At 39.0% G+C, this 7,992-nt stretch overlaps 1 pseudogene; it reads right to left on the bottom strand.

Moving 5' to 3' along the window:
- Positions 1-5,767: 5,767 nt before the first annotated feature.
- Positions 5,768-6,454, bottom strand: LOC101905507 (ubiquitin-conjugating enzyme E2 N-like; annotated as a pseudogene).
- Positions 6,455-7,992: the final 1,538 nt, after the last annotated feature.

Below are 7,992 nucleotides of genomic sequence, written 5' to 3'. Positions count from 1 at the left end.
GGGACCACTGTGTGGGTTTAGCTGCAGGATGAGCACCTGGGCCAGGTGTGTGTGTTCAATGCCATGATGCAATTTCTGGGCCAGGTGTGTGTTTAGGTCCGTGATGAAGTTCCTCAGGCCCAGTGTATGTTTAGCGCCATGATGGAGGGCCCTGGCTTCTTCAGGATGCCAGGTTCTTGTGAGGTGCCAGCTTGTGCGTGTGGGTTTGAGCCTGCTCCAGATCTGCCCTGCCTGCCTACCCTGTGGACATCGAGCTCCAGAATCAGGTATGTTGTCGACAGCCCTACAGAGCCTGCTTAACCAGCTTCCACATTTGTATAAACCACGTCTACACACACACACACCCCTCTCCCCACCTCCCTCACTGGTTTGGCCTCTGTTTGAACTCTGATTGGTACAGAATTTGGTACTGAGAGTGGTTCCGGAAAAATAATTTTTGAAAAAAAAAAAAAAACGAGTACTCTGACTGTGTATAAGCTGACGTGTGCTGAGCTTCTGCTGCATTATCTCACATGAAAATCCACTGCTCATTCTGGAATAGTTGTTTTAAGAAATATCCAATCTCTGGCAGTACCAGATGAGTCTTTTTTTGTTGCTTCCTGAATGTCATTTGGTTACTTATTCTTGGGTTTCTTTCTACAACTTTCATTTTCTCCCTTGGGCTTCTAATCTCTGGGATTAATTGTATGCCTTTGTTGGAAATTTTACCTAAAAAATGTCCTTTGATTTTACTAAACATTATCATTTAATGTCACAAACTTATGCTTGAGAAGAGTTGTGCTTAACTAAAATTCAGTTTTACAAAGTATGTGTGTATATATGTTATACAATTAATATAGAGTTGTGAAATTTCTCATTTTAAATTTATATTTCTTAATTACAAATGAAATTGAGCATCTTTTCATTAGTTAGTTGGTTAGTCTGTTTTCTTCTAAGAAAATGCTTGTTCTTATCCTTTGCTTGTGTTTCTAATATCTGTTTATCTTTTTCTTATTGATTTCTAAAACCCTTCATGGTGCTAATCCTCTGTGGGGTTTTTTTTGGTTTGTTTTTTTACATGTTTCATGATCTTTATTTTTGAATTTCCTCAGTGTAGACTGTTATATTCACAATATATTAGAATCCATAAAATTATATTTTAATAGAAATTGGAAAAATGTGGTTTGGGTGTCTTAGTTTGGTTAATTTAAATACATGATTTTAAAGTGGTCATCTTGTTACCAAAAGGTGGGGTCCAGCTGCTCGCCTCTCAAAAGCCGATAAACAGGCGGGGTTGGTGGAAAGGAAAGTTTGCTTTATTTCAGGTGCTGGCAACTAGGGTGGGGGGCAGGACGTGGGGGTGGACATCTATCCAAAGGCCAGCTCACCACCACCGCCCACCCCCCCGCCCCCAACAAGCAGCGGGTAAGAGCTTTGATAGACAGAGGAAGGGTTCATGAAGAAACAGAACAGTCAGCTCTTACAGTCATCTTCAAATTGGTCAATTCAGTTCAGTCACTCAATCGTGTCCAACTCTGTGACGCCATGGACTGCAGCACGCCAGGCTTCCCTGTCCATCACCAACTCCCAGAGCCTACTCAAACTCATGTCCATCACATCGGTGATGCCATCCAACCATCTCATCCTCTGTCATCCCCTTCTCCTCCCACCTTCGATCTTTCCCAGCATCAGGGTCTTTTCAGATGAGTCATTTATTCACATAAGGTGGCCAAAGTATTGGAGTTTCAGCTTCAGCATTAGTCCTTCCATGAATATTCAGGACTGATTTCCTTTAGGATTGACCGGTTGGATCGCCTTGCAGTCCAAGGGACTCTCAAGAGTCTTCTCCAACAACACAGTTCAAAAGTATCAGTTCTTTGGTGCTCAGCTTTCCTTATGTTCCAACTCTTACATCCATACATGACTACTGGAAAAACCATAGCTTTGACTAGACAGACCTTTGTTGGTAAAGTAATGTCTCTGCTTTTTAATATGCTATCTAGGTTGGTCATAGCTTTTCTTCCAAGGAGCAAGCATCTTTTAATTTCATGGCTGCAGTCACCATCTGCAGTGATTTCAGAGCCCCCCAAAATAAAGTCTCTCACTGTTTCTCCATGACGTCATGGGACCGAATGCCATGATCTTAGTTTTCTGAATGTTGAGTTTTAAGCCAACTTTTTCACTCTCCTCTTTTTCACTTTGATCAAGAGGCTCTTTAGTTCTTCTTCACTTTCTGCCATAAGGGTGGTGTCATCTGCATATCTGAGGTTATTGATATTTCTCCCAGCAATCTTGATTCCAGCTTGTGCTTCATCCAGCCTGGTATTTCACATGATGTACTCTGCATATAAGTTAAATAAGCAGGGTGACAATATACAGCCTTGACATGCTCCTTTCTTTATTTGAAACCAGTCTGTTGTTTCATGTCCAGTTCTAACTATTGCTTCTTGACCTGCGTACAGATTTCTTAGGAGGCAGGTCAAGTGGTCTGGTATTCCCATCTCTTTAAGAATTTTCTGCAGTTTGTTGTGATCCACACAGTCAGAGGCTTTGGTGTAGTCAATAAAGTAAAACTAGATGGCAAAAATAGATGTTTTTCTGGAACCCTCTTGCTGTTTTGATGATCCAGAGGATGTTGGCAATTTGATCTCTGGTTCCTCTGCCTTTTCTAAATCCAGCTTGAGCATCTGGAAGTTCATGGTTCATGTACTGTTGAAGCCTGGCTTGGAGAATTTTAAGCATTACTTTGCTAGCATGTGAGATGAGTGCAATTGTGCAGTAGTTTGAGCATTCTTTGGCATTGCCTTTCTTTGGGATTGGAATAAAAACTGACCTTTTCCAGTCCTGTGGCCACTGCTGAGTTTTCCAGATTTGCTGGCATATTGAGTGCAACACTTTCACAGCATCATCTTTTAGGATTTGAAATATCTCAACTGGAATTCCATCACCTCAAATTGGTCATCAGTGGTTTAACCAGTGTCATCTCCATTATTTTAAGTACAGTTGACCTTCATTTCCAGGCTCAGTTTGTTTCCATTTCTTTAAGGCCAGTTCTCAGAATTGTGGCCCCTTATGTCATGGGTACAGTCTGGTCATCATGTAGTTAACATCTCTACCTGGGGTTTCAGTATCTATAAGACACCTGACAGGATATGGCTCTGAATATTATCTATAGGCCTTGAGAAAGAACTAAAGGTCTTTGACTATGCTTAATCACTACATTATTATTATTATTTTATTTATTAATTTTTTATTTTCATAAATTATTTTATGTATTATTTTGATAATTTTATATTTTAAGTGTTCACAATGGGAATTTAGTTGATTATGAAGATTTTGGTTTCATTTTTGTTTTCTTTTTTTAATATAAATTTATTTATTTTAATTGGAGATTAATTACTTTACAATATTGTATTGGTTTTGCCATACATCAACATGAATCCACCACAGGTATACACATGTTCCCCATCCCAAACCCCCCTCCCTCCTCCCTCCCCATGCCATCCCTCTGGGTCATCCCAGTGCACCAGCCCCAAGCAACCAGTATCATGCATCGAGCTTGGACTGGCGATTTGTTTCATATATGATATTATACATGTTTCAATGCCATTCTCCCAAATCATCCCACCCTCTCCCTCTCCCACAGAGTCCAAAAGACTGTTCTATACATCAGTGTCTCTTTTGCTGTCTCGCATACAGGATTATTGTTACCATCTTTCTAAATTCCATATATATGCATTGGTATACTGTATTGGTGTTTTTCTTTCTGGCTTACTTCACTCTGTATAATAGGCTCCAGTTTCATCCACCTCATTAGAACTGATTCAAATGTATTCTTTTTAATGGCTGAGTAATACTCCATTGTATATATGTACCACAGCTTTCTTATCCATTCATCTGCTGATGGACATCTAGGTTGCTTCCATGTCCTGGCTATTATAAACAGTGCTGCGATGAACATTGGGGTACACGTGTCTCTTTCAATTCTGGATTAAAGATCTAAACATAAGACCAGAAACTATAAAACTCCTGGAGGAGAACATAGGCAAAACACTCTCTGACATACATCACAGCAGGATCCTCTATGACCCACTTCCCAGAATATTGGAAATAAAAGCAAAAATAAACAAATGGGACCTAATTAAACTTAAAAGCTTCTGCACAACAAAGGAAACTAAGCAAGGTGAAAAGACAGCCTTCAGAATGGGAGAAAATAATAGCAAAGGAAGCACCTGACAAACAACTAATCTCAAAAATATACAAGCAACTCCTGCAGCTCAATTTCAGAAAAATAAATGACCCAATCAAAAAATGGGCCAAAGAACTAAATAGACATTTCTCCAAAGAAGACATACAGATGGCTAACAAACATATGAAAAGATGCTCAACATCACTCAGTATCAGACAAATGCAAATCAAAACCACAATGAGGTACCATTTCACGCCAGTCAGAATGGCTGTGATCCGAAAGTCTATAAGCAATAAATGCTGGAGAGGGTGTGGGGAAAAGGGAACCCTCTTAACTGTTGGTGGGAATGCAAACTAGTATAGCCACTATGGAGAACAGTGTGGAGATTCCTTAAAAAACTGGAAATAGAACTGCCTTATGACCCAGCAATCCCACTCCTGGGCATACACACCGAGGAAACCAGAATTGAAAGAGATACATTATTATTATTTGATCTCCTTTGACTGTTTTCAGAAGAGAACAACATTTCATTCAAATGTTCTCATTTCTCTGATTAAACTTAGTCCTTGGCTAAAGTTTTTCCATAAACAAAAAGCAGGCAGAGGACATGGGGGGCAAGGACCAGAAGGTCCCATTCTGTTTCAATCTGATTGCAAAAATCAACCTTCAAAAGTGTTCTGTGGAGTGAATAACTGTTCCTTAGATGTGCCTGTGACCTCCATGGGTCACATATTTACATTCATTTAATTTTGTTATTTTCTTGGCTTCTCTAGTCCTTTGAGTTTGTAATTACCAGTCTAGAGGGGTGGGTGATCTGCACTTCCTTCAGGGAATCCTCCAGAAGTACTCTTTATCTGATTCAAGCTTTTGATAAACATTTGGTGTAGTGACATCAAAATAATATGCTCTGAGAAGTGTCTTGAATACACTTTATACATTGCTGATTGAGCGGTACTAATCCTGTGTTCTAAATTTGGGAAGCAGATAACTTAGTCCAGTCTGTGACTTGATTTTTCACTTTCTGATATATTGATATGTCTTCAAGCAAAAGTTTTCCTTTATTTTGTAGAATGTTCCATCAGTTTTTAAATAGAATTATCACACTGTAACCATGAAATACACAATAAACTGTACAAAGGCAAAAGTAGTATAAGTAGAATAACAAAAAATATTTTACTAAAAAGTAAGATTTACAGAAGTTTTCAGAAAAGCCATCCAAAATGGTTACAAGCTTTTTCTTGAAGAGGATTCTACACTTGACAGCAGAGTGAGGGCTGTGATGTTTGTTTAATGTTCCCATTTTGATTGAAACAATCAAGTTTGTCTATCTACATCATCTGAATAAAGTTAGATTTGGATAGAGAGCATATATCTAAAGAACTGGTTAGCTGCTTTAACCAGTGCAATTAGATCACCATAAAAGTGAGGAAAGGAGCCCATAAAATTAAAACTACCTCCCCACACAAAAAAATAATAAAAATACCCAAACCCCTGCAGCTAACCCTGACAACTTCCTTCATTTCCGGTGCTTTATACTTAAACCATGATGGAGGAAATAAATAAAAGCAGAGTGGGGCCCTTGTAAAAGTTTGTCAACAGTTTTGATGATACTTCTAGCCTCTGCTGATGTTTCACAACAGTGAATCAGGACAAGACATAGATTTGCTAATGTGCATTTAATCACCAAAGGACTGAAGCTTTCTAGAATTTTATTCTGCAGTGTTTGTAAGACTGTATTCATTAAATGCAAACAAAAAAGGAGAAAGTCTTAGAACACTTGGTGATTGGGTCAATGTAAATATTATTCATGCCATATTCATGGCATATATAGGCCATGCTCTCTAGCTGTATCTGTGGCTTGGGCTTCATTGGTCTTCCACTGCTCTACTACATCATTTGCTAATGAATCATCTGGATTGGGAGCATTTAACAAAGCCTGGATATATGGCAGAACTGTTCAGATCTTCAGTACTAGGGACCACTTATTCAAAATATCTAAACTTACTCTTCCCAACTTGTCTACATTAGGATGATAAATTTTGGTCATGAATCGTACTTTAGGAGCTACCATTGGGTAGTCTTCTGGAAGGAATAGTTCAAGTTGAAAACTCCCTCCCTCAAAAGCGGAATCCTGGCAACAAGCACGTGAAAATAATGGGCGTTACTCTCATCTAGTTCTGCTTTAATGCCGGAAACTGGTTCTGCCAGCAGACTCTAGGTTTCCTTGATAACCCTGCAGGGCAGCCTAGCCATCTTGTCAGATCCCGAGTTCGGCCTCTGGTCTTGAAGCAAAAGTTTTAAATTTCAATTTATTTTATTTTAATTTATCCAGTTTGTCAGTCTTTTCCTTTATAATTTGTGCTTTTTGCATCTTGTCAAAAACCAAAAATATCCTTTCCAACTCTGGAAATATAAAGATACAGCAGATGCACAACAGATCCTTATTATTTGCAGATTCTGTATTTGCGAATTCACCTAGTCTCGAAAAATCTGTGTGTAACCCAAAAATAATGTTTATGGTGGTCATATGCAAAGGAGCAATTGTTTGGGGTTGCGCCTATTCCCAGCTGTGGTGGGGCAAGGAGGTGGTCTGCTTTCTTGTCTCTCTCATACTATAAACAAGTCACCTCTCTGAGGTGCATTTAGTGCTGGTTTTTTATAAATTTGTGTGCTTTTTTTTGTTGGTTATCTTGCTATTTATTTTTTTTTTCGTTTCATACATGATATTTTACATGTTTCAGTGCCATTCTCCCAAATCTTCCCACCCTCTCCCTCTCCCACAGAGTCCATAAGACTGTTCTATACATCAGTGTCTCTTTTGCTGTCTCGTACACAGGGTTATTGTTACCATCTTTCTAAATTCCATATATATGCGTTAGTATATAGTGCTGAAGTGCTATCTAAAGTTTTCCTGAGTGCAGGAAGGTTGTGAGGTACCTTAAGAAGAAAATACATGTATTAGATAAGGTTTGCTCAAGCCTGAGTTACATTGCTGCCGTGAGTTCAGTGTTAAGGAATCAACTAAATATATTACATGAGGTGTCCTTAAACAGAAGCACACTCAAAACAAGGTGACATTATTGATTGACAGAAATGTGTGACCATAGGCTCACAAGGACCAAACTCTGTATTTCCTGGAGGAGTAAACTTCAGTATTCACTAATTCATTATATAGCGATTATGTAACTAGGCAAATAAGATCAACTGTATTCTCTAGAAGTTCCTTATATTCTCAAAAAGTTCCTAATTTCAGAGAATTTAGTTCTATTAGGATTTGATTGCTTCCTTTTTGGTTTTCAGTCATTTTATGTGTATTTCCTTTATAAGCACTTTCTGTTTCTCTCCTGCTGTATTTGCAGTTAGTGGGGTAGAATTGTTTGTTTTTTGTACATGTAGACTAGGCCAGGTTGGATTGTTCACTCAGGGGCTTTGGCATTTTTTTATTGTGAACTCATCATTAGCAGGGCTTACACACACACACACACACACACACACACACACACACATAAAATATATATATTTCCCACCCCCACCCCCCACTGGGAAAATCTCATGGTATTTGGGATGTAGAAGTATCTCTTCAGAGTGTTTTTTTTACTTCTGCTTTGTGTCCCAGGAGTATCACTGCTTGAGGAATAATTCTACCGTGGCTTTTTCGTCTGGAGTTTCTGAACTATGTGGGTAGAGTAAAAGCAGCGTGAATTGAGTCCTGTGGTTTTGAATTCTCGGAGAGCTTTTCTTCCCCTCCCCGCCCCACCCCCCCCACCCAAAGCCCTGTGTCCTGTGGTCTCTCTTGTTTTTCAATCCTTACATAAATAGAATAG

This window comes from Bos taurus, chromosome X (assembly GCF_002263795.3).
Source record: "Bos taurus isolate L1 Dominette 01449 registration number 42190680 breed Hereford chromosome X, ARS-UCD2.0, whole genome shotgun sequence".
Classification (NCBI taxonomy): domain Eukaryota; kingdom Metazoa; phylum Chordata; class Mammalia; order Artiodactyla; family Bovidae; genus Bos; species Bos taurus.
The sequence above is the reverse complement of the archived record's forward strand: the minus strand, read 5'-3'. Positions and strand labels throughout refer to the sequence as shown.